The sequence below is a fragment of the Alligator mississippiensis genome, chromosome 5 (assembly GCF_030867095.1).
Source record: "Alligator mississippiensis isolate rAllMis1 chromosome 5, rAllMis1, whole genome shotgun sequence".
In the NCBI taxonomy this organism is placed as follows: Eukaryota; Metazoa; Chordata; order Crocodylia; family Alligatoridae; genus Alligator; species Alligator mississippiensis.
This window is the reverse complement of record NC_081828.1, coordinates 126,599,589-126,627,206: the sequence shown is the minus strand read 5'-3', so window position 1 is coordinate 126,627,206 and position 27,618 is coordinate 126,599,589. Positions and strand designations below refer to the sequence as shown.

The 27,618-nt window shown below is 42.0% G+C and overlaps 1 protein-coding gene across 6 annotated transcripts in view; it reads right to left on the bottom strand.

Moving 5' to 3' along the window:
- The window catches only part of ELMO1 (engulfment and cell motility 1), a 464,393-nt gene that overhangs the window by 389,016 nt on the left and 47,759 nt on the right, over positions 1-27,618 (bottom strand). The window lies entirely within an intron of this gene.

Genomic DNA, 27,618 nt, shown 5'->3' with positions numbered 1-27,618 from the left:
CCCTAGGAAAATGCCAGCTATGCGTTTTCACTTCCTTGTTGACTATAGGGAAATAATAGAGTAAATCTTCTGTTGCAAACAACTCAGAAACTGCACAACAAATAAGAATGTTTTTGCCACAGTGAATTCCTATTAGAAATCTCCAAGTTTATCCTGTGAATCATGTTTGCCCCTCTAACAGTGCTGGCATCGTATGGGACCCTGGTAAGGATTTCAGGATGCTGCAGCACCCTGGCTGAGAATCACTGAACTAGAGTATCACTACCTAGTGATACAAGTTAGGTAGGAACGGCTGATGTACACTCCCAAGCTACAGTTCTCTCTCTCTTGTTAAAGCAACTAAAAATGGTTTTCTCTAGTGGGTTGAGGTTTACATGGATGGCCTGTCAAAGAGGTAAGGAACAATAAGTGCACAAGGAGCTTTGGAGGCCAGAGAGACCATTTTTCAATAGGATTCAAAGATTAATTTAGATTCAATAAAGAAAACACATGGATGGAAGTATTTATATACAGTCCCACTTTCTAGCACAGATGATATCAGGTATCCTCAGGACTCTCTGAAGTTTAGAAAGAGTGAGGATTTAGGTGGAGCACACAGACTAAAACTCTTCTTAAACCAAGATAACTGTCTGATTCATTTTGGAGGAGACACCTTCAAGTTAAAGACTATTTTTTACTATGTTGCACAGATGATGGTAACAGACACGGGAAGATAAAAATTAAGGTCAGCTTTAATTCCAAAGCTTCTTGCCAGAAGCTAAGTTAAGGTGTGTTGTCAGAGATGCAGTACAAAGAAAACTTTTTACTGTCGGGAAACCCCTGGAACATACCAAGAAAGTCCAAAAAAGTTCTGGTGCAGTCAGAGAGAGAGAGCGAGAGCGAGCGCGAGAGAGCGAGCGAGAGCGCAAGAGAGCGAGCGAGAGCGCTCTTAGTGTGTGCAAGCTGAAAAAGATATCAGGAATATGGGAAGCCACTGAGAATGTTGAATCAAATAGTAAGATGTCATTCAAGGAATGGTTATGTAGCAGAGAGAAGCAGAGAGTCTAGGGCAGTCCATAGTGAATGATAGGAAGGGCAGATGCACATCATCCACCAGAAATAGGAGAGAAAAGAGTATATTTAAGAGTTATGATTCTAATAAGAATGCAAAATTTCTGGAGATACCTGGCTCTCATTGAGTTGCTCAAGGAAGAAAGATTGATTTTAAGTTGCATTGGAATCCAAGAAGAAAAGGCTTCTGTGACTTGCATTACAAAAAAGGCCAAAAGCCACCTCTCAGTACTGTAGTAATGTCAAAGATGTGATTTCAAGGGAGGCATCTCCATGGAGGTGTGCCTGCCTGTCCAAAAGATGACTATCCAGTTTTCTCCTCTGGCTATTGAAATCATTGCACCGAACAGCAACCAACCATCACAAATACACACGTTCCTGAATTGTCCGAGTGGGAGAGTTGGCTCATTTTGGCTTCTGCCACCAGAGTAAATGCAATGTATGATTCTAAGCTCTTTGTAAAACATTTAGCTGCTATGCTTGGTTTTCAATAACTGGACTTAATGCTGATGTGTTCAGAATGGACCGTTTGCTCCCAGCCCTTGGTGACTTTGGATAGCCTGAGCTCTGAAAGAAAGACATGCACAAAAACAAAGAGAGACTGTGAAGGGCTAAGTACAGACCGTCAAAAAGCCTGAGGCTGAATCGATTCAGTCTTTGCAGGTTAGTCTAAAATGTGTAGACTGAATGGATAGGCAAGTGAACAAACATTTACTTTTGATTCCAGAAATGCAGCCACATGCCTACAGTGGACCAGGGCAGAAGCTGGGGATACTAGAGCACACCTCCCTGCTCAACCAGAGGAAACAGCTTGGGCCAAGGCTAGCCTGCTCACCCTGGAGGGAGTGGGGGGTTGTGGAGGTGGTACAAAGAATCCTAAGAAGCTGGGAGACTATGAGTTAACTTGAATCTGATGGGGATCTGTGACAGAACTTCAATAAACTGATTTAACTTAAATCAGTTAAGTTTGATACTACATCCATCCAGATTTATCTTAAAACGGTTTCAGCCATTTTGAAAGTAGTTTATGTGCACTGAACTTTTGTTGTGTTACATATTTGAACTGGTTTCCAAACACTTATACTGGTTTATGTGCAACTTCTGTCCCTAGCCAAGATGGAAAGAGTAGCAATGAGAACATAGAAGACAATGTAACACAGTTAACACTAAGGGCTTATCCATCATCCTTGGAATTTATCCTGGGTTAATTTATTTTGCATTAAAGTAACCTGCCCCCAATTTTTATTGTAATGACCTGGCATTATACCATCACCTGCTTATTATATCCATTTTGAAAGCAATTACAATCCAGTGCTTCAGGAGGGCAAAAGAGTTCTTATAGGCTGGCCTATAAAAATACAAAAGACCTCAAGAAGAACACATGAGAGAGCGTTCATAGTCTATAGCTACTGTGGGGAACTGGACCGTTGCTAGAAATTCCAGTTGCTCAGCCTGACTCAGAAATCCTGGATTTCTATGTCTCTAAGACCATAGACCAAATCACATCTCCCTGAAACCCGAGCCTGAGAATACTGGTACATCTGAATCATATGTGAAGCTCAATAATGGAAATAAAAAGGACAACTTCTAATAAGTCTTGTGTGACCTATCACAATAGAATTGTATGAAGGGATTAAAGCAACTTGGTTCTAGATATTGTTAAGGTGCCTGGTCTACTTTCATTCTGCCCGTCTCCTTTCAGGCTGTCATTCTCTACCACACAACATGTGCGTGTGCATGCATGCATGCACACACACTCCCTTAAAATAATGGACACAATGGAGTGTGCTTAAACTCTCCAATCTTTATTTTTTCCTTTTAAGTATGCAACTTTGTTGCCTTCCTCCCTCCAATGCTTATTGCATTCTCTCTTCAACCTCATCAGTGACTCCCCCCAACCTTCCAAGATGGTGGCACCAAAAAGGTTTAACAAGGAAATGGCTACAACAGAAATTCCTTCCCTTTGGATTAAGAATACAGCAAAGAAGCATGGAATTATTTTTCTTGCTCATAGTTTTGTTGAGGCCCTGAGCTTCAAGCAGATATGGAGTATTGTGATGTACATAGCCCAAATCAAGCTAGAAACATTTTAAAAAAATGTTTTGAGGAAGTGGTCCTCAAATGGCTGACTGTGGAAAAAGCTGTGGGTGGGCCATGAAGAGAGAATGGGAAGGAAGTCAGCCAGCCTCTCCCTATATACCCATGGTACCACACAAAACTGTGCTAAACCACCATTCTGTTCCATATATAATACCTATGCTCAAAAAAGGAAGCAACAGAGTCACCTCAGTGCAACAATGCAGGAGGACAGAACAGTTTTACTGACAACTTCAGATGCCATGCTGTCCCTGCAGGTTTAGGGCTGTGCAAAACAGCCCCGTTCCAATTTGACTTCTGTTTTGATGATTCAAAGGAACACTGTTTCATTTCAAATTTTGTTTTGTTTCATAAGCACTGTTCTGTTTCATTTTGTCAAAACTGCTTTGCTGTTTTGATGCTTCGCTCATAGGTTATTATGGGGAAACATAAAATACAGGAGGCAAGCAGATTGGAGGCCTGCTGACCCCCCCAGGAGGGTTGCAGAGACTATGCCAGAGTCCTCCCGGGGGTGCATGCCCCGATCTGCCTGCCAGGTGACATGAGCCAGGTGCTGCCACCTGGGGCCAGCAGCAGCATCAATCTTCCCAGTGCTGGGTGTGGGCTGTACCCAGCACCGGTCTGTCATCTGGCAGGCAGATCAGATGGGCCACACCCCTAGAAGGACTCCAGCACAGCCCCCACAGCCTTCCCGGGGGTGTGGGCAAGCCCCTGAGCTGCCTGCCAGATGAGAGGAGCCAGATGCTGCTGCCTGGGACTGTTGCTGAAGCCAGTAAGCCTGGCTTTGAAACTCAAAATGTTTCAAAACTTGAAATGTTTCCAGTTCCCTTGTTTTGTTTTGAAGCTGTTTTGAAGGTTTTGTTTCATTTCGATTTTGCTGTTTCAAACTCTAAATGCATCAAAACAGCTTTGAAACGAAACGGTAGGTGAAATTTCTCACAGCCCTAGTGGTTATGCTACTTCCATTCTGGAGCTAGTCTATGTAGATAAGCTCAGGGTGTCCCTGCAACATGCCCAGCAAAGAGGCCATGATGGAGCTAAGTTCTGGGGCTACGCATAGTTGGGAGAATTTTGCCAGCCCCATCTTCGGGCAGCCATTGGGGCTGTTTTCGAGGGGGGAGAAGGTAGGCCATGCAATCAAGAAGGTTGAAAATTACTGTTTTACAGGCACCCTAAGGAATTCACACATTCAGGATACTGCAGAATTCTATTTCTTTTGTGATATGATTTATGCTGACTTGGGAGGTTAAAGAGAACTCAAGACAAAGCTAGTGCTCTGATTTCGGAGAGACTACAGGCAATGCAACCATCTTAGCACTTAGGGCAAGAATGAAAGGGAGCCACCAGCTATACTAATTTTGATGGCACCATCCTTGGAAAAAACAAACAAACTGTGTTTCATCTTTCCAGGTTGCTCGCTACATTCTAGGACAGGGGTGGACAATTATTTTGGCTGGAGGGCCACTTAACGAGGTTTGGAGAGCCTTTGAGGGCTACGTAGCCCCATCCTTTGACAGTTGCCCCACTCCCCGGTCACCATCTTGGGACTGGAAGTCCGGTCCCTACCCCCTGACCTTTCCCACCAGAAGTCCCTCCCCTTGCCCCTGGGAAATACTCCTATTGGGAGGGGGCCTTGCCATCTTAGAACCAGAAAAACAAAAACAAATCATGCACTAAAAGTCAAACACCTACTAGAACATATTTTAATTTTATTACAAAAAATATTTTTTCATGATTTGTGTTTGCATACTATATATAGAGGTGATTGCATAATAACCCAAAAATAAAGTCTTAGTCTTGTAGATTGAGTGGATACACACTAAGTTTTTATATTCTTATATAAAAATGAGTCTGCCTTGCCCACTTTCCAAATAGAAGATCTTCACTTTCCTGAGGCAAAGACTCTAATCAAAATCATGTTCCAAATTCTTAGCTTCCCTTTAATTCTATAATTCTGGAAGTGCAAAACATGAAGAATGAGAAGCTGTACAGCAGAGATAATTCTGTAGCAAGCAGCCTTTTCCAACCTGCTCTATGCAGGCCAAGAACATCATACCCTATTGCCCTTCCTGATGAGATGCTCTTGGATGTCAATCAAGAATGCTCCCAATCTTCAACAACTCCGACATGAAATTTCAGGGGTTATAACCACACCCTTCTGCTACATAAAACATTATGATGAGAGTCATAGGTCATTTTCAAGTCCTCTCAAAAATACTGTGCAGCCTTCTTACAATTTTACTTCAAACACTATTTTGTTTTGCACATCTCAAATGACTGAAGTGGGAAAATGGAGAGTGCCCTGGTTTCACCATCTGTAAAATGGGGATAATAATACATACCTCCTTTGTAAAGGGCTTTAAGATGCACTGATGAAAAGTACTACACAAAAGCTAGGCACTATTACTTCTGTTACAATATTTCAAATAGTTCTTTCCAATTAAATACAAGGTGTACTTGTTGCCACAGTGTCTCTGTTTTTCCAGTTGCCTAGCTTATGCTTTTAACTGTTATAATTAGAAACATCCCCCACATACAATAGCAAATATGCACAGACAAGCTGATGATTACACAGCCATATTTCCCTGTCTCCAAACTCAAAGCAAAGTTTCTGCTTCGAGTACCTTGGAAAACACAAGCAGCTTTGCCAAGATTGAACAAAACTCCAAATTGGCTGATTAAAAGAACCAAGTCTTAACTTCTCCACAATATATACACATGGGTAATGCACAGGACTAGACAATACCAGCCACATTATTCTACAAAATTACTTGAAGCACTTCTTCTCAGATGCCAGAATGTTAATCACTCTTGTTGCTAGTACTGTTCTCTCGACTTGGATCAAACCAGTTAACATGAACCAGCAGTGGTTGTATAATAACTTTATATACTATCATAAAAACAAACAGAATGCTTCAGTGATTTAGATCAGGGCTCTCTTGATTTCAATGACCAAATATTTCACCTGTCTGGTACTTAACAAATATACAGGGCAGGATATATAACCCCCGCTTTTTTTTTTTTGCTTTTTTTTTTTTTTTTCTTAGGAGATGAGAGATGCTGTACATACACACTCAAATGATCTGGAAGAATTCTCTCCAAGTTTGGTTTCCTGGTAGAAAAACTTACCACAGATATTCAAATACTGAGCCCCTGAATAGCAGAGAGCTTATAATGCTGACACTGTGCAGTTGGGGACCCCTGTAAACATAATTTAGAATGCTCTGCAGGGTTCATTAGTCTGCCTGGAGACAGACAGCAGCAGTGTACAGCTGGTCAGCTGACCCAGACTGCTCAGAGTCTGCCTGTGTCTCCCTGCAGCACAATGTGGAAATTGTGAAGGGGGCACATTTTGCTTCCTGCTCAACTAGAGCAGTAAATGCCAGTGAATGACACTATCTGCTGGAGGAAGGGGAAGGAGAGGAATGGGAACAAAGCATTTTGCAATGCTGGAGAACTATCTGTGACTTCTTTCAAAAGAGAACATATACAGATATTTGCTCTTCCAGGAGAAACACTCCCAGGAGTGATTTAATCCTGGTTGTTACTTGGTTATATTTCTCTTGGAGTGGCCATTTTTGCTTTGGGAGAAAAATCCTGAACATCTGTACACCTGTGGTTTGTCCTGGGAGAGCATCAACTTTCCTGGGAGAAATTCAATGTCTTCATGTGGCCAGAGAAAGAACAGTCAAAATAAAATGCGAAGTATGTGTCTCTAAACGAGGGGCTGGCAACCTTTGATGAGCAGCAGGCTTAATAGAGCTAGGTCTGAAGGCAGACTTCTGTTTCCAATCTGGCTGCTGCCACTGTTTCCCCTCCCACCACAGTGCCACTGAATTGCCAATGACAGCCCAGCTTCACCTTCCAGACACAATTGCTTAGTGGGCCATAGGTTGCCAAACCCTGAGCTATAGTATTAGAAATGCAGCACCCCAGCCATTATATTACATAAAATATTTCAAAATTAGAAATAACTCCATCTAGAATTCCACTGTTGTTGCAGTTGTACAAAACTGAAGTAATTCTTTGTGATTCAGAAGCACAGATCTCTGGATTAAGTCTGAAGAAGGCTCTCCCCCTTAGTTATACAAGGTTTATGATATCTGGTTAAGCAGCTGGGATTCCATATCAGAGAATGGAATGATCCACATGCACTGAATTAATCAACTACCGAATGTACCTGTATTATATCCACACTGTAAAAGATTAAAGTATTTGGATAAAGTGTTCTTACAATTTTTAGTGCATGGATTATTGTAAGCACTTGTATTTCAAGAATTTTGTCAAGTCCCTTGTCGATTAAACTATTTTTTGTAATTCTGGCTTTTGGATTTTCCTAGTTAAGTTTTGCTACTGTATTTGAAAGAAATTGCTATTTATTTAGCACAGTCCTCAGAAGTTGCATCCATTGAGAGGTGTTTCAAAATAAAAGTTTTCAACTGAAGCACGCAATTCTGAATGTCATTGGAGGCTCTCATCTTGTTGAAGTGTTGTCATTTGTGTGAAGAAACACAGAAGCCCTGTATGAACTATGAATCAGTTTCGATCTGATGTTAAACAAGTGGTAAAATCATATGATCTTGAATGTTCAAATTACATAGTTTAGCTATTAAACAAACTATTTAATAGCAGAATGGGAGCCTTTTGACAACTTCTAGTACTGGGTTCCCATATACCATGTAATAGGGGCTCAGGCAGGAGCCCTGTTACTAGGATAGCCATGGGAGTGGGTAACTATAGAGAGCACCTTGCACAGGTGAGGGGAATGACACACTGCGGGAAGGTTAGGGTAATTAGCCCGCCACGGCCAGTATAAACCTGGTGGCAAGCGAGCACACTTTGCCTTTGGACATTGGAAGACGGAGGGAGGACTGCAGAAGAAAAGAAAAGAGAGACACCCAATCCACAACACAGGGGAGTTCCAGGACTGCAGACTCTAGGACAACCCTGCCTGGCTGGTAAGAAAGCAGGGTACTCATCCGAGACCTGCAGCTAGTCCGGTGAATCTGGGAAGAACTGGGGCTCCAGGAGATCACCGCACCCAGGGGAACTCTGAGGCAGAGTGCTCCACGGCAGCGTGCAGGCAGCAGAAATGGTGGAAAGTCATCCACCCCACCAGGACGGCTAGGAGCAGAACCAGGTCTACTATTAGGTAAGGAGAAAGCAACGGAGGCAGCTCTCAGCTCAGGACCCGCGGAGGCGCAGAGAACGCACCCTGCTAATGAGTCAATTAGCGGAGAGGGCCCAGCCCAGTACAGAAATAGCCTAAGGTATCCGGGGCACACTCAGGCTTCCAGAGTTCCTTCCTGAGCTATATTGGTTTCCCTCGCTAATGAGGTAAATTAGTGAGGTGAACTCAACTTTGTAATCCACTGCTAGGAATAAAATGCATGGTGTGAATTCATCACCTGGGTGGTCTGTGGTATTTCACCCCTAAGAATAACATTGAACATCTTTTTTCTTTCAATCCAAGTCGTGGCAGGCGAGTTCAGAGGGAGACTGAGGTAGACCCTGCCCCTGCCCCCCGCCCCCAAACACACACACACCAAAAAGAAGCTACTATGTAGGGAAATGGTAGTTTGCAGGTTTCAGTCCACTTAAATAAACCTCAAAAAAAACCCAGTACATTAACTACTGTTTTTAGTTTACATACAGGAAACATGAACATATTCATAGGGTTTCAATGCACATGGAGAACACCATTCCACATTGAATTGGAAAGTTAGCATGTTGTTTTGTAGAACTGATATGTTCACAGAACTGGAGGTTGTAAAGAGGCTCTCACCTCCTCCTGTTGCATTTGAGTCACTGGATTGAAAGAAATGCAAGAGTCCTTGGACTAGCAAAGTGTGAAAGCAAATGGGAGAAGCAAAAAGTGAAAACAAATGTAAGATCATCTCTGTAGCCCTCAAAATCAAGGCATGCCCTGGGAAGGAGGGGTCTTGGATTCTGGTCCCTGATCTCAGGACTTTATTTTTGGGTTATTATGTAATCACCTCTATATATATATAGTATGCAAACACAAATCATGAAAAAATATTTTTTGTAATAAAATTAAAATATGTTCTAGTAGGTGTTTGACTTTTAGTGCATGATTTGTTTTTGTTTTTCTGGTTCTAAGATGGCAAGGCCCCCTCCCAATAGGAGTATTTCCCAGGAGCAAGGAGAGGGACTTCTGGTGGGAAAGGTCAGGGGGTAGGGACCGGACTTCCAGTCCCAAGATGGTGACCAGGGGGCAGAGCAACTGTCAAAGGATGGGACTACCCATGTAGCCCTCAAAGGCTCTCCAAACCTCGTTAAGTGGCCCTCCAGCCAAAATAATGTTTATGTATTTTATATTAGGCTGTCATTAGATAAAAAAACAAAACAAAACAACAGATAAAACTAAGACTCCCTCACTGCCAAGGCAGCATCTGCATCAGTGGACTACTGAGTCAGGCTCCCTCTTGTCTGCCATTTCCTTGACCCCAAGCTTCTTGCCTTCCTGGCTACAACTGGAAGGAGAGAGAGTTCACCCCACCCATGTCATTCTCTAACCTGGTGGCTGTGGCATGCTGCCAGCAAATGGATATGGCTCCAGCCATATCTGCCAGCAGATACGGCTAAGGAAGGCCTAGGACCCAGGTCTCCCGTCTTCCTGGGTGAATTCTTTCACTGGCATATTTTGCAACCCAGTTAGGGATCCCTTAAACTAGACATTTGGGATCTCAGTTAAACAGAGGTGCCTAGTCAGGCATTGTAGCTCCAATGGAGGGAAAGAGTTAAGATACCCCTCCCCTCCATACACTGGTTATCCATAAAAACCTCTACACCCTCTAAAATGATCCTTTCATAGCATCAAACGTTCCCCATTCTCTGTATGCCTAGGTGCTTAAAGCTATACTGCTGCTTGGACACACCCAAGTTACTCTATTGACCGTATAAAGGATCCCAAGCTCTTAACCCTGCCCTTCTGTAACAGTTCCTGGGGCCAGGACCTTCACTTTCAGGTGTTGCACTGCCTAAGCAGAGGCACTTAAGACATTCATACATGTGTTCCAGGAGTGGGGGGAACCTTTAATAAGAGCAGCTCCAACAACCTAATTATAGTGCCTGGAGTTTCCCTGTGCTGAAAAATGGTGGCAGGGCACTTTAACTAAAGCTCGAATGCCATTTTTCAGCACAGGGATGCTAACATACATGGTGCTGGAGTCTGTTGGAGCGCAGTCTGCTCCAGCAGACTCTCGAGCAGCCTTACTGCGGGTGTATAAGCACCCCTAAGTACCCAAGCTGTCTGTCTGTTAGCTTCTCTCACTTCAGTTCCTTCATCTGTAAATCAAATTGACAAAATCATTCACTCTGTGCCTGCCCACATCTTTAATGCTGTATCTTGCTGGGAGTCCATGAAAACAGCACCATTAAACAGCCTTCTGATCATGGCTGCTGAGTGATCCCTGGATGGAGTTTAAAGCATTCATTTTGATCTTTTCAGCCCTCCAGTGGCCTGGGAACTGCCTGCTTCCCAATGCCTTATTACCATCCTTGAAATTAGCAGACGCATTCAGTCCTGACACCCTTTGTTAAAAAAGGATAACAGAAAACTTCCCTGCACTGGCCTGAAGTGGTTTGCATTTTTACCTTTCAGAGCATGCTGTGAGTCATTTGTCAGACAGGTGCTCAAGAAAGGGTAGAGGGGTGGGGTGGAAGGTAAAACCAGTATTTTGTTGCTGACATCACTGGCTGATGTGTTATTTTTTTCTAACTGTATTACCTTGCTGGGTAATATTCCTGGGAATTGGAGGTTTAAATTTGCCATCCTGGCACCCAGTGCACATCTAGACAGATCTTAGACTTTAAAAATCAAAATTGATAAGGAGAATAATCTTCCATGCAAAATGATAGAAGCCACTTCATTGGAGACTGAAGCCTAAACTAATAAAGCACAAAGCATAAGGGAAACAAGCCTGTCCTCTCTAATTTCAATAGTTATTTACAAATAGAACGCATCTCCCTCTTCCAGATTATCTGAGGTACACAAATGAAACCTGAGCCAGTCAAAATGCAAACACTCTGTGCACAACTGAGGGAGCAAACAATTTGATTATTAACCATGTTCTTCAGCCTATTTTAATTTGGGTTTTAATTGTTCAATCAAGCAGCTCTACAATTAATTTTTTGTTATAAAATTTTGTCACAGGATAAATGTTTACCATGTAAAAATAATCTGTCATCTGGCTCTTGAATTTGGTGGTCATTATCAATAACTGCCTCATTATCAACATGGCATATTTAAGAGGAGGAAACCATTGTCTGAGATGATATCTATTTCCCACCCAAATGATCTCTTAATCAGACTCAGAAAAATTAGTGTGCAGCTGCTGACTATCCCTGCTCTTTCCCTTTCCCCCCCCCTCTACAAATTACAGGTATCATGCAATTAACTAGTTAAATGTGCAATTACCTTGAGAGCACCAACACATGAAAAATACTTACCATGCAATAAAAATCTCTAACCAGTTATAAGGTTAGACCTGGAAAATGTGTACTAACTTTATAGCTGGTGGCTACTGAGCTTTAATGTGCACATGTAGCAGGGCCTACAGCTGGGAGGCCCATCAGCTGGCACAGCTCTCAGCTACACAGGTGTACTTTGCCCAGCTGGGGCTGCAAGTCCCGCAACTGCTGAGCACTCTCAGCCCCAGCAGCTGTGGACTCTGGATCCTAGCAGCACCCCACAGCTGTTGGGACCCAGAGTCCCATAGCTATGGATGCTGGGTCCCTGCAGCATGCCTCCTAGTGCCAGGAGGATGTGGCTATGACCTCCCTGCACCAGAGGATGAACAAAACCTCCAGAGTGGCAAGATTGCTGCTGCGATGACCTCCCTGTCCGGGACTGCATGAAACCACCCCTGAGGCTACGTAAAGCCACCCCTGATGCCACAGGGGGTACACAGGATGTCCCTGCAACTAGGAGCCCTTCAGCTGAGAGGGCTCTCTGCTGCAAAAGCTTGCTTCTTGCCAGTGCAGGGAGAGCCCACAATTGGGCTCCCTCTGCACCACCAATAAAACATAATAGGATCTAATGTGCGATTGTGTGAATAGTGTATTAGATCCCATTGCACCTTTACCTGCACATGTAGAGGGGGCCTTTGAGCCATCTAATGTAGTAAAGTAGAAATACAGACATTGGGACAGACAGCTGTACACTAAAAAAGATTGTCTCTTGCTTCAAAAACATAAATGGCGTAGGTAAGGGCAAGATTCTACTACAAGAAAGGATAGCAACATTCTCCAATATAAGGTTCTGGAGAAACCTGCTCAAAGCTTCTTGCAAAGGCTGCATCAGTTTATAACAAACCAAAACCAAGTGTTATCAATAAAATCAAAATAAAAAGTCATCCTTCCTAGATTTTATAGTATATAAAACAGTAATATACCAATGGATTCCTTGATTCAGCAACTAATCTAAATTTAAATTCTGAAGAATGAAACAACCTGGAAATGCTTCTTATACCACAGGTTCAGTTAACAGTAATAAATACTGGTACTGACCATCAAAATTAAAACCCACTGTGCTGAAGACTGAAGGTTACTTCTAGCTCAGAGAGGACTATAAAGCGTTGTGGAGCATGTTGCTTCTTTGTATGGTTATATGATGATGCATGCAGCATTACTATCAAATTAAATGGAACGTGTAAGTGGGAGGAGGAAGAAACCCCCATAAGCCTCCATCAGGTAAGGTGTCTCTAAACTTTCTTTTTAAGCTTTCAAATATTTTTGTATACAAAACCAGCAATAACACTAATGAAAGCTGTTCTTAAGCATTTTAGATTGAACCTTATATAAACAGGTATGGTTTCACCTTGATACCCCTTTTTAAAAAATGTGTTTTTATCAGCAATGTATGCATTAAGGGGGAGAAAAAATGGTTACTGGGGTTGTAGATGCTATTTTTTGTGCCTGTATTCTGTTAAAATGACTAGTACTTTAAAACCTACAAGGAGAATAGATTAGACTTTAATATACTTACATTGCTTTTTTGGATTTAAAACAGGTTTTATATAACCAAATCGTTCAAAAAGCAGATAATGCCAGGGTTTTCATTGCATTCCCTTCACACTCGGATCTTTTAAACAATGAGAGGGAGTAGAAAACAGAAACTTTTTACATTTTTAATTGGAATTCTTTCTTAATCCAGAGAAAAATATTCAAGTACATTTTTCACCCTACACACGAGCAGTAATTCTTTCATCCATTCCCATTCAATCCTCTGTGCTGCCATATTTTCTGCTAGTCTTTGGTGCCCCTTGTCACCCCCCCAATTTACATATTTTTTCACTTTCCCATTTTACAGGTTTTTATTAATTGAGTTTTTCCAAAAGCCCCTGTACTTTCCTACTCCCACCTTGGTAAACCCTGGTGCATTTCACAGTGCTGAAAGAGTAAGATGGGATAAAAGAAACCAGCTCTCTAGGGTGTGATTCTCTGACTTCTTGCAAACTTGCAATGGTAACTGGAGCTCTTACAAAAGAGAATGAAATCTTAGCTTGTATTTCTGATGGTCCTTAATAGTAAAGAAACAAGATTTAAACTTAAAAGGCTTAAACATAAGTAGTGGTTCTACCTGGTATTTAGCTAAGGCTGTCCTTTTTTCTTTCATAGAAGCAAAAGGCATTTTCCATACAAAATCTTCTCTAACATTTCTCATAGCTATTTATTTGGTCCAAGAGAAATCTTGCTTCTCACATATTCTCTGAATCATTATGCTTATAAGAACACTGGAGCCCAGAAGCCAAAACAGCATCTCAAATAGATTTCAAGGTTAAAAGTTCAAAAGGGAAGCTGGTTTCTTAATTCAGCAACTTCCTTTAACAATTATGATAAAAGCTAAAGCGAGGGGTTTACGTGGGTGGTTTAGTTCAGCCTTATTGTTAGCGAGGACTCCTCCTCACAGCATGACACCAAGGCTTTTCCTGTTGTTTGCTCCATGTAGACAAATAGTATTATATCTGTGGCTACTAAGTATGAGGAATGACAGGTAGGAGTCCTTGCTCTACTCATCCCCCAAACCCATCCACGCTGGGGCTAGGGGCAGACATTACACATAAACTGGTTCAAGTGATCAGAAACTAGTTTAAACCCGTAACAAAATAGACATTCAGTGCACATAAACCAGTTTCAAAATGGCCAAAACCAGTTTGAGATGAACCTGGTTGAATGTAGTATCAGACTCAATTGATTTGGCTCAAATTGGTTTATGCAATATCTGCCTTAGACCCTGCCCCGATCCAAGATAAACCAGATTCCCCTAGCATCCCAGCATGCTCTCTGGGCTGGGCTGGGCTGGGTTCTCTGCTCCTGCCGCAGGGCTGACCCCGGTCCCTGCTCTCTAGCCAGAGCAGGGACCACCCCCTAGCAGAGACACCGGTCCAGTTAGCCAAAGTGGGCAGGGAAGGGATTAATTCGTCCCTCCTTCCCCTCTTTCTCCACTGCAGCTGAGGTCTCCCAAGGAACAGAGGGGAGGGGGCTGCAGTGGTGGCCCCTGGAGCTGGCAGACCCCGGCTGCAGGGCAGAGACAGAGGGCAGAATTAACCCTTCTCCCTGCCCCCTTCACCTTAAAAGGACCATGCTGCATTGGTTGTCCAGCAGGGTAAGGAAAGGGGCTCTGTTCTGCGCTGGAAAGAGACTCTTCCCCCTCCTTCTCCTCCCAGGGTGGGGAGGGTGACTCTGTGAGGCACTGGAAAAGGACTCTTCCTCCTCCTCCTCTTCCCCCCCCACTACTGTGGGGCTGGGAGAAGGGATGCTCCATGCAATGCTACCTGGCCCCAGAGTAGGGGTGGGGAGGCAGGGGGAGGCTCTGTTCCATGCTGGGGGGACTCTTCCTCCTCCTCCTCCCCCAAGAGGGGCAGTGGGAGTGAGGAGCTCAGCTGGGCAGGGTGTGCAGTGTAGAGACCCCCCACACTCCCCCCATGGCATACAGCCCCTGCTGCCTGGCAGCAGCAACAGACAGGGAAGTCAGGGCGCTTGTGCCCAGTGCAGGCACAGCTCTGGCCAGTGCTGCACGGGGGCAGGGAGCAGAGCCTGCCTTATCCCTGGGGCTCCCTAAGCCTGCAGCTCCAGCACTCACAGCAGAGGAAGCCCCACACTGGAGCCAGCTGCTTTCCCCCGTTCTCTGCCGTGTAGGTCCTCATACTCTGCAAGGTACCCCCTGCTTCCCCACAGAGTCCAGTGCAGGGCTTCCCCTCTGCAAATGTGGAACTGCAGGCATGTGGCACAGAGCCCTGATAGAGGCAACCAGCGTGGCCGCTTCTATCCCTGGGGTCCGCACCTGCACCGGGCACAAGCATCCTGACCGCCCTGCCTGCTGCTGCTGCCAAGCAGCAGGGGCTGCATGCCGGGGGGGGGAGTGTGTGGGGGTCCCTACACCCCCCACCTTCCCTCATACCCCACACACACACACACCCTGCCCAGCTGAGCTCTGCGCTCCCACTGCCCCTCTGGAGGGAGGAGGAGGAAGAGGATGAAGATTCCCCCAGCATGGAACAGAGCCTCCCCTCCCCTGGGGGCCAGAGTGGGGGGCAACAGTCCCCCTCTGGGGCTAGGCAGCATCCCATAAAGCCTCCCCCCTTCCCCACCCCGCAGCAATGGGAGAGAAGCAGGGGGAAGAGTCCTCTTCTAGGTCCAGGCAGTCTCACAGAGCCCCTCTCCCCTCCCCACTGGGGGGGGGGGAAAAAGGAGGGAGAAGAGCCCCCCCCCCAGCATCAAACAGGAGCTCCCTCCCCACAGTGGTGGGGGGGACAGAGGAGGGGGAAAGAGTTCCCCTCTGGGGCTGGGCAGCTCTGTGTGCCAGAAATCCCTGTTGTAAGGGAGCCACTGAGGAAGACCTGCCAGTGCCTGGCCATACCTGCCTCCCCAGCTCAGGTTCACTGTGGAAGGCAGGGCTGCTTTAGCACCCCCGGGGTTCTGGCTTGAGTCACTGCAGGCATGTGCCGAACATCTATCCACTTGCAAACCAGTTCACTCTATGCAAGTTAGACTAACCTGCAAAGACTGAATCAATTCAGGTTCACACTTTTTGAAGGTCTGTCCCTAGCCTGACAGTGTCTCCCAGGCAGACTGTTAAGTGCTTTTCCATGGAACCTTTGGAAAGATAGGTACTTCCTTCAGTGTAACTGCAACCACAAGATGTACTTTGCTTTGTCTGTGTATGCACTGTAGTCACCTCCCACCACCAAAACCACCTTTCTGTACCAAGACCTGGTATAGAAAGCAGAAGTAAACCGGCTTTAAGTCAAAACTTCATTTTTAAAATGGCTACAAATAGCGATATGCATTTTAATGTTAACTTTACACATGCTGGTAAACACCTCAAAAGTAACACATGCCAGTATTATCCCAGACATGATTTTCCAACAGAAGTGTAACCTCAAATGAAAACACTTAAGAATTAGCAATAAAGGCACTGTATCATACACCCCAGAGAACAACTGGTAAACAATGAGCGCTCAGTAAGATTTATGCTTTATCCCCTATTAAGATAAAACCATGTGCCTGATCTAACCCACTTTGATTTATTAATGTTTTTGTTTTTCAAGATCATGCAAGTAATGTGGAACAGATAACTTCAGAAGAAAACAATTTATCGTTCAATTCCTATAATCCAGATATCCAGAGTATCCATCAATCTTTCTCCATAAAATATATTTCTGTGTTCAGATGATCACATGGGAATTCCAGTTTGAAGGTTGCAAAAAACATGCTGATGCAAATGATGAAATATTGACTCCAGAATTCAAAGTATAGTTACTGCTCCTATACACAGAATGTCAGGTCAGATGTATTAGCATTTGAAAGGCAGTAAAGCAAAAAGAGAAAGAACAAAAAATAACCTTTCAAAAGGTCAGAGGTTATTGGATTCTTCAGTTCTGTGTGTATAGGCCTCAAATCAAGGAATAGCCATACACTTTCAAGTGTTCTCTCTTACATTCAATACTGCTCCCCAACTTTGAAACTTTTCACTACAACGAAAAACTGGATTAAGACCACAAGTAGAATGGAGTTATATCCTCTCCAGCAAAATCCCTTTCCTTAAATATTTGTTTGAAATCAAAAAGTTTGTCTCACTTTCTACTCAAGAAACTCTTACCAGTAGGACAAGGTGAAGATACTGCAAGTCAAAACTCAAATTCATTGACCAGAGCTGTAGAGATGGCACTATTCTGCACAGTCTTCCTTGAGTATCTAACATTACCACAATTCTAGCACATACCTAATAGCCCTTTCATGATCCATATAGCGCTTCCAGGAGTCCTACCTGGCTGGGACTGTCACAGATTCATATACTTTGGGGTGGGGAATGGGGGAATTGTTCCAGCCAATGTAGGAACTTCGCAACTGGCAGACAGTTAGTTTAGTGTTTTGTTTATTGGGCTGATTGTTTTGCAGATGGTCCATCCACACAGCGATGACTTGTCAGCCAGCTGACACAATCAAGAAAAAAAGTAGAGACAAGCGAGACCTAGACATTTTGAGAGCACATGGGGGATGTACTCTCAAACACTGGAACAAGGGGCCTTGACACTCCAATGCAACCAGGAGTTTCCAGAACACGTGGATTCACTGAATATTTGTGGCATTAGAAGTCACTCACTATTCAACAAAGAAGTATGTGGGGAGGAGGGAGAGGGCAACACTGCCAAACTGAAACATTTAGAAAATATAAACACCAATTAAATATTAATAAAAATATTTTGCACTATTTACTTAAGTTCTGCAGCTGTAATTTAGCAGACAACACCATAACTGATGAAAGTAAGACCATAAGAAGTGTCATGCTGGGTACACCTAGCCCAGAAACCAGTCCACCAAAAGGAGGAAACCCCTGACCTACCCTCCCAGGTAGTCATCCCTCCTCCCCCTTATCTAAGGAAAGGCCAGCAAGCCCTCCCTTCCCATCCTCACCCCCTCATTGCCATGGCAAGACGTAAGCCCCATCTCCAACACACTGGGTAACAGAAAAGACAGGTCCAGATTTCTGTGGAGGCCTGTGACCATCAGATGAAGACCTTCAATGTGTATGCCTAGGCAAGAGCATGGCAAAGTGGAGGCTGCCCAAGACCTACCACCCCCACTTTAGACTGCTGACAGAATCCAAAGACCGGACCAAGGAGTACAAAAAAGGCAGTGGCTAGGGTTGAGGCACCCTACATTCACCTTGCTCTGGAGGTTGCAACATTGTGCTATTTTATAAAAGCTACCTTGCCATAAGTAGCCCCACCACATTGCCACCAGGCCCTCTAACATATAAAATGTAGTAAAACAATAAAAACGAAAAAAGGCTAAAATAATTTAGAAAAGCACCAAAAGCATCTGAGCACCATCCCTACCCTCTAGTCATGCACCTCAAATTTGAATGCATGTATCACGTAACATTTAAGTAAAAAACATGCCATTAAAATAGATGTACAACAGCTTTTGAAGAATTAATGACCTAAAAGAAGTGGTAGTTGTGAATCTTCTCCAACCCATACTGAAAGTAGCACAGGCATAAAGAACATTTCCCGACACTGAAACACAAGACATTATAACTGTTCATTGTATATTTGCAGATATAATAAATCTGGAATATAAAATGATGAAAAAGTTGAAGGAACTGAGAGAGAGGAACAACATGGAGCAAATCTTGCATTCTAGTATTTTCAGGGGTCTGTCATGGAAAGCTTCCTGTATTTACTTGAATCCAGGATGAGGACCCCCCTCCCCATTCAAAATAGGGGAAAAATTCCTTGTCTTCGAGTACAAGGCTGGGGGAGGCAAGGGACAGGCAATTGCGGCTGCGATCCAAGCCTAGATTCAGGATTGTAGTGGGAGTTGTAGCCATAGTCCTCCCATGCCACCACTTACCCTCACATATCAGCTGAGTGTAAACAAGCAGCAAGGTGGCAAGTAGAAGGCGGGGATGGGAAGGTGGCAAGGGATGGGGCCAAGCCACTTGACTCCTATTGTCTGCCCACTCACCACCTGCTCCCCTGCAGCAGTAGGGGAGGGGGGAAAACATAAAACGACCTCCAATAATTAGATTGCATACAGAACTATATACACTTTCCACATATAGAACAAAATATGATAATTTTCTTCATTTTGTTTTCAGATGCAGACTTGCTGAAATGCAGTAAGTTTTTAGCCATTTGTATTCTTATAAATGACACCCCTGTATTGTTACATACTGTAGTTATATGCAGTATATCAGTTATATACTGTAGCCCAGTACTGTTTCATCCAAGACGCACTTAGTTCAGGCTAGTGTATTCTCTCTCAATTTAGAAGATCAGGGAACCCTCCTATTTATAAAGTTTGTATATTTATTAAGAAAATAAATTAATTACATATACATATTGCACAATACAAATTGCTCAAAGCATTTATCCCATTTTAGTTTATTCTTTTTATACTTAGGATGAAACCTTTATTAAACTTGTAATAGTAATTACACTTTGAATAACTCTAAGAACTGCACAAGTGCAGATAAACTGGATCTGAATCTTTGCTGCTGTGAATTGGTACAACTTTAAACAACTTAAGAGGTGCTAAATTTATTTATGCCAACTGAGTATCTGACCTCTCCTCTTTTAATAATGGCTTAACATTTTTTTTAAAGTGTTTTCTTAGTTTTACTGGCCACACACCTCAGGAGAGAAGAAACATCTGAATTCTTTCAGATTCAAAAAGTATAACAAGATATAAGAGCAGGCTGCAACTAAAATGAACAGCTCAAGGTGAAGATTCAACATCTACAATTTAGGTAACAATACTACTTATGATATACAAGCAGGAGTAAAAATTGTGTTCACTCTTCCAAAAATATAGTCATGTTTATCTATAGTGCAAACAGAGTAATGAGAACCTGTCTACACTAAGACACTCCAAAAATTAATGTTATGTTAATTCAATTAATGTAATTAAAATGCATTAAACCCTTGAGTGCTGTTCTCATTCAGGAGAGAAAAAAAGTCACCATAGTTCACTACAACCACCCCCACAGTAAGCATTCACAGTTGCATACATTTTTAGGAACTTCGAGTTTCCTATTTTAGCTATGTTTCTGCTCACTGGGCTTTCCACACTGTAATCCTAGCAGAGCAATTATAATGCAATACTTTACAGCACCAAATTAAAGAGGCCTCATTTGTGGCCACAGCTGTGCCCTGTTATCTTTACTTCATCACTCTAATTCAGCACAACACAAACTCCATAATTCTTTAAACTCCAACATGCCTGTAAACCACAACAGTAATTAATTTGCCTCTGCTAGGTTGCACCATTTCAAAAAGCCAATAACATGCTACAGTCTGAAAAAACAAAAAGAGCCGCACCCAACATTTTAAACAGATTTTAAACCTTTTTAGCAGCATTTTGAAGACTTCATAAAGGAGGAAATACAAAAGCAGCAAAGCAGGTCACCAGAATGTCCATCGCAATCAAGTTGCAAAACAAATGCTATAACCATGAAGCTCTTCTCACAATAGCAATTCTTTCAATTCAATAAGACTAGTGGAGAGAAGGTTTTAAAGGATGGGGCCTTAAGTTAGTTTACAAACCAACAAAAATTAGTTTCAGCAGCTCACCTACTTGAAGTCAGAAGGAATATGCATAGGGGACCAGTATGGGTAATGGAGTAATCACATGGTTGTTTGGTCATCTACAAATTAAAAATTGAAATTAATCCAGAAAAGTCTTTTACTTTTATTCAGGGGCATAGGTTGCAGCTGTGTTGGTCTAAGGATATAAGCAAACAAGGTTCTTTCGGTAAATCCAATATCTTTTATTAGACCAATTCAAATTGTTGGAAAAATTCTTCTTCACAAAGCTTTCAGGCACAAATACCTTTCATCAGGCCAACTGCAGATGCTTCCTCAGCCTGAATAAAGGTATTTGTACCTGAAAGAGCATGAGAGAGAGAGAGAGAGATAGGGGTGCTGACTTTATGTAGAATTTGTTTTCATTTATCCAGAGATACTTACTTTTCAAATCATACTTAAAAAAAGTGTTCTAATCTGCATCACAAAAAACCCCCAGAAGTGATGAATTAAAGAATTATGAATTTAAAGATTATTTAGAATTGCAAAAATAATCTGATCCGTGAAACAATGATCCTATAAATTGGTTCTTTGTAGCTGATAAAAACACTGATTTAACTGGTACTTAATCAGGCAGAAGGCAGGATAGATTTACAATTGCAAAACTGAAAGTAGCTTGAATGAATGAGGTCACTGTAGCCCTTTGCTTGTCTGGTGCCATAGGCCCCCACTCAAAGTACTTCAGTCCATGGTTATGTCTCATTGAAAACAAAGGGATTAAATACACATTTAAAGTTCAGGCCATACTAATACGAATTAAAACTTTGGATGCTTTGATGGTCTCCTTTGCAGAATAACTTGATTCTTCATATGAAAAGAAAAGAAATATTTTCTTCCTGAGGCTTTGAAGGAAAGTCAGCTCCTTTTACAACTCCACCCAATAAGCAAACTTCTTATACAATAATAGTTTCTAGCTGCATTGCAAACAAAAACCTCACATCACTTCAAAGTGAAGACAGATTTAGACTTTAAATGAATAGGGTTTTTTTTATTCAAAAGAAAAGACCACAGTAAAACCATCCCTGGCTTGCTTTATATTTTTTTCTGTACACATTGCTCCTTCAACTTCATTCTCGCCCCGCAGAGGAGTATGTATATAACTTGCATTAGTGTAACTTACATTACACTTAAAGCACATATTTGTAAAACCACTTTGATTTTCCTTTGACAGTAGTCCTAACACATAGGCCATGCAGTACTCTCCACGGCTTTACTCTTCCAAGAAAACTTCTATCTATAAGGATGACAAAATACTCTGTGCATACCTTGCAGTTGTGGGAGTCAAGAAACAGACTGAGTTAGGACATTGGGGGGCCGAGGGCGGGGGGGGGAGAGGGAAGGTCTTGCAACAGGAAGAGTCCCACTGGGGTAACGGAAGTGCTTCCTCCTGCAAACCAGCAGAATACAGCTCTCATTCCAGCTTGCTGCTAGGGATGGTACATAACTGCTGCACCTTTTCATTGCCTGCAATAACCACCAGAAAGGACAGTACAGAGCAAGTATCGAAGAGCTCCATAACCCATAGAGTGGAAGACCAGCGGTCCAATGCTTTTCTTCTGACAGGGTATCATAGCCGAAAAGGAAGCAAAGAGTGGTTATCATAAGAGTTGAAGAATCAGTTTGATTAGACTACCTTTATTGGCAATGTCTATGAAGCCAGGACTGAGGACAGTTCCCTAACAGGAAGTGACTGGTAAAACTAATGGATCCATGACAGCAGCCAATGGAGGACAAGGAAAGCAACAGAAACTCTGATTCCAGCTGGACTGTTAGATCACAGGAAGTATATGGAGGGGCAGAAGTTCTGCTGAACTTCACCAAATCTTGGTGGAGTACTCAGTGCCAGAGCTGAAATTCTTAGTGCCTAGGTAGAAGTTAGTGCTAGTGTGTCAGACCTGTGATGATTCCTGGCTTCTCTGCCACCTGAGCACCTCAGGTGCTTATCCCTGTGCTTTCTAGGAGTCAAAGAGATGTATGCTGTAGAACTTAGTGCTGGGTATGGGTGCTACGAGTCTGCTGAGTTTCACTAGGGTTTCTATTGAACTTTGAAGTTTTGGAATAAGAAGATGGAAAAAGCGTCTCCAAGGAAACCCAGTACAGGGATCTCCCTCTTATGCTAGCCCCAGACCTGTTCTCATGGGAGGATGACTTGTCCGGCACCCACTCAGTACAGGACTTGTGCCACCAGAGGTTCTATACACAATGTGGTTCTGGCTACTGCATTCTAGGGTCAGAGAACAGTCCTATGCATCTACCCAAGGGGTAAAACTGGTGCCTGACCTTGCACTCTTCCGTGGCCTGCAACAGTGACTCTCAACCTTTTTAGACTCAAGGTCCCCTCGGAAAACACCATCCCTTAGTTTGCACTCATTTTTTATTACAGAAAAATAATAGAGCAATTCTGTTCCAAAGAACTCAAAAAAGCCACAACAGGTCAGGGTTTTTGAGACTATGGATTCCTGTCTGAAATCTCTGCGTTTATCTTGTGAATCATGTTTGCATACCCAACAGTGCAAACACTGTGTGGTACACCATGGCATCCTTGACAGGATCTTGAGGCACCCTAGGGTCCCACAGTACCCTGGTTGAGAATTGCTGGCTTAGGAAGTGAATGACTTGCAGTTCCTAGAAATATGGTATACGGAGTGCATGGAAAAGCTTGGTATACACACAGTGAGTGGGCATGCTAGGATAAAAAATAAAATAAAATCTCTGAGCTTGAGTGCTTAAGGCACGTGCTTAAGGCACAATGGGACATGCACAAGGACAAGCACTCTAGGTTTATCCATCTAAATTAGATAAAGACTTTCTTCTCTACAATTCACAATATGAAGGATGAAGGAGAGGGCTTTTTATACTCTTCTTCTTCCCTTTCTATCTTGCTAGAGAGATATTAAGTCACATTATAAAAAGGTATTAAGAATTTAGCAACAGTCTTTCAATACTTAAAACATGAGTCAGAACTGCCTTCTTGATCATCACGCATTCATTCTCCTTTCTACTACAGCCAAATTTCCGTTGTCCTCATTATTTAAGAATAAACACATGAACAAAACAAAAGCAATTACTTTGTTTTGCTCGTTATTTCATATGGTTATTTCTCAAAAAAATGTATTTCTAACCTCAGGATTTTTGCAAGAGCTCTGAAGTCAGTCTGTGACTGTTATTTCAGCAAACCAATGCATCATGTTTCAGGCCAGCACTACACGTATTAAATCAATCATTTTGAAGAGATCAATCAAAGAAACACTTATTCATGCGTAACTCTTATTCACATGAGTAATTCCATTGAGTTCATTGAAACTATATTCACAGAGATACTCAGAAGACTAAAAATGTTCAAAGGATGGAACTCTAAGATGCTTCTTCAGCTTCTTTTCTTGCTTAATTCTGCATTGAACATCTGCATTCTTGCCAGCTACAGATGCTCAAAGCTGTACCTTCTCTGGAAAGAGATTTACAGGACGTAAATGTTTTACTGAGAAGCACATTTTTTACTGAAAGCAAAACTGAAAATGCCTTACAGAATACTGCTGATTTGAACATTCAAAAAATCATGTCAGGCCTCAAAAAAACAAAAACAAAAAAAAACCACACACACACACAAATCATGAGACTGGGTTAAAAATGAGGAAATGTTCTCTCTTTATTTGTCTGCTCATTTCCTTGCTTGAAAATTGAACAGAAGTACCAGTATATTTTCTAACTGAACCATGAAAGCTAAAAATATCATTATTAGAAAAACAAGTAAAGAAGTTGACACAATTTGACTACAATTATGGAGTCTGAATCTTTTAGGAAATCCTTGCTATAAAACTTGGGTGACAAATAAAAACAAGAATTTGTAACTTTGCTTGTACTGATGATGAGCTTTAAATCTTTTGTAAAGGCCAATGACTCCTGAGTTACATAGATATGTGCTATTACTATTTCACAAATAGGTTACTTGAATTGACCCCGATATATGTTCACTGCAGTTAAATTGGTCTTTTACTTAGCTGTTGCTTTTAATCCCTTGTTCTGTCCCCTCAAAAAACCTGCTACTCTGGTCATAAATTTGACCACAATTAACAGCCCAGGTAGGGGCATAGGTTACATCTTGGGTTCAGCTCTTAAATGGTAACCCACTCCAATTTTACAGCAAGTACTAAGGCTAATAATAAGTATTGATCATACTCCAGTGTCTTCCTACATTTTCCACCATGCTCTCAGAAAGCCAGACAATGTGTGCCCCCTGCCAATAATCATCAACTTGTTCAATGTACTCAAACAAAAACAGTGGGATGGGATACTCCAGAATACTAGTAACACACAAAGATGAGTTCAACACTAGTAACCCTACTAACTAGAGTATGGTTTGGCAGAGTGGCTGCTCACACACTAAACTAGTCCAACCGAGATGTTTAGAACCAAATTACAGACATTTATGTTATTTCTGCTATATATATGTAGTCCATGTTTACAAAACTTGGTTTTGGCAGAGCCTGAATGGAACCCATGAAAGAAGTCCTAGCCCCACTGAAGTCCATTAGATGTTTATCTTAGCTTCACGGCTGTGAGAATTTCACACCACCTGCACAACTAACTACTTACACTACAGCCAAAAGATCTTGATTCTAGTGACAACACTAAAACATGTAGGAGTGAAGGAGTATGACCGATAAAAAAACCACAAAAAAACAACATCCCCTGGCAAATTGTTTTTTGAAAAAAAATGTAGTTATTTTCATAATCGGAGTCCCCTGTAGTTCAGTGGTAGAACCCTTGTCTAGCACACAGGAGACCTGGGTTTGATTCCCAGACACTTATACAACTACAGCCATGGAGGCACCAAACATCTGGACTCAGTCTGGTCTTTGGATTCTGTCTCAGTGGCCTAAAGGGAGGATGAAAGTTCAGGGCAGCCCCCACCCCTCTGAAAATTCCTGCCAAGGCATATGCACTGAAGGTCTGGGTGGCCCTCGTGCATACGCCATGATCCAGGAGGATGGACAGTTGCCACCATTTTCAGAATTTTTTTTTTTTTAAATGAACAAAAATCCACCTTAAATAACTCAAGGAAAGTTTTTGCAGGCAAAGTACTTTAAAAGATCTTAAATACTGGTTGTGATGAAAATCTCACAGTATACCCAGCTTTCCTGAGAATTTACATTTTTCTCAGGTTCTCACTTCGCTGCTCACATTACAGAACTGTCCAGAGGAAATTGGCCAATTTGTTACCCTCAATATGAGGCTTTCCAAAAATAGAAAGAAAAAAAAAAAGAAAAGAGATAAGAATTTTTCCCAAAAGCTATCATAGAGCTGCTCAACAGATCGGTTTCAAGTTGACAAGATCTGGATATCTCTGTTCGGAACCTATTTCAATGACAGTTTTCTGTAACAGGGCTAAGTGTACCCAAGACAGTCTCTGCTGAAGTTAAACTAGGCTCAGCACCTATTACCTGCTCCTCCTGCAAATACCTGTTGATTCAAGAGATAGCATCTCAGTAAGGTTACCCTTGGATACATATGAAATAGAAAATACACTATGAGCCACTCTAAGTATGGGAGGTGAATGTGTGCATATGTCTGTCTGTGCACTTGTGTATTCCTTCAAAGTAATTTTATACAGATACCCCTTACTCCAACTTTGTGGCATATTATTTTACTAATAATACCATGTTCTCTCTTTCATCCGAAGCAAGATGTTAGGAAAGTGCATAAACATCAGCTTGCCATCAACATGCTACTCTTCCAATTCTGTTTTAAAAATTAAATAAAAAAGAGATAGAAAGGTCACTCTCTAGAGTTGCTAATTCCAGTCTGTTTTAACTCCAAAAAAAAGTTTAAGTTTTTTTTTTTTAAAGTTTCCTTGTTAAATGTTAACAGTTACTATTAGACACACGCTCCATAGTTTAAAAAATTGTTGGTTTTAATGACTTGACATATATACACACAATTTGCCATCTTTTACATATTCAGTCTCAGTCTGGAGGGATTTTTCTTATCTGTTGTGATTCCACTGTAAATCCAAAAAGAAAAAGGAAACCACGTGTGTTCTAATTTTTTTTTTTAAATGCATGAAAACAATTTGTAACATTAAAATGTCATTTGCTTAGCATTAAGCAATGTATTTGTTTAGTTTAACAGATCAAACAGTTTCTAATTCTAATAGTGTTGAACAAGGCACTCCTATGTTTTAAGTCACATGTTACATATAAAAAAAAACTTATCTGAAAGGCACGGCATTTAAATGCATATCTGACATAGTTTTTGCAACTCAGTATGCTTCCCTTGTCAATGGGATGTGGGTGGAAACTAAGAAAGCTGGTTCATTACAGACTTGATTATAAATGCATCATTTGATCATTTACATCATCATGCAGAACTTCCCACTGCAATGTGGTCAGACAGGGGAAAAACATGCCAGAAACCACTACTCTCCATATTCAAAAGAAACACTTACAGACATAGTCTGTATCTGCATATAAGGGTGTTAATGGCTCTCAGTGCCTCCTGCTAAAGTGCCTGCAGGCATAATTCGAGTGGAATTCTTTCAAGTCAATCATTTGCATTCAGGCACAACATTTACTATTCTCAAGTACTTCAACTATGCAACTCAATTCGTATTGGGTGCTACACCATATACAAAAAGGTCAACAAAGTCCCTGTAACTGTCAGGAGCTTAAAAGATAAATCAACATAAACTCCCTAAAGGTTTTGTCTTTGCTTTTACTACATCTTAATTAATATACATTACCTATTCTGCTATAACCTGTATTTTTACCAAAAGATAAATTGTAAGACGTTACCCAAGGGTGGAAAGTATAGTGTTCACCCACCCAGCTACCACATTATGAAAACAACAGGTGCCTGA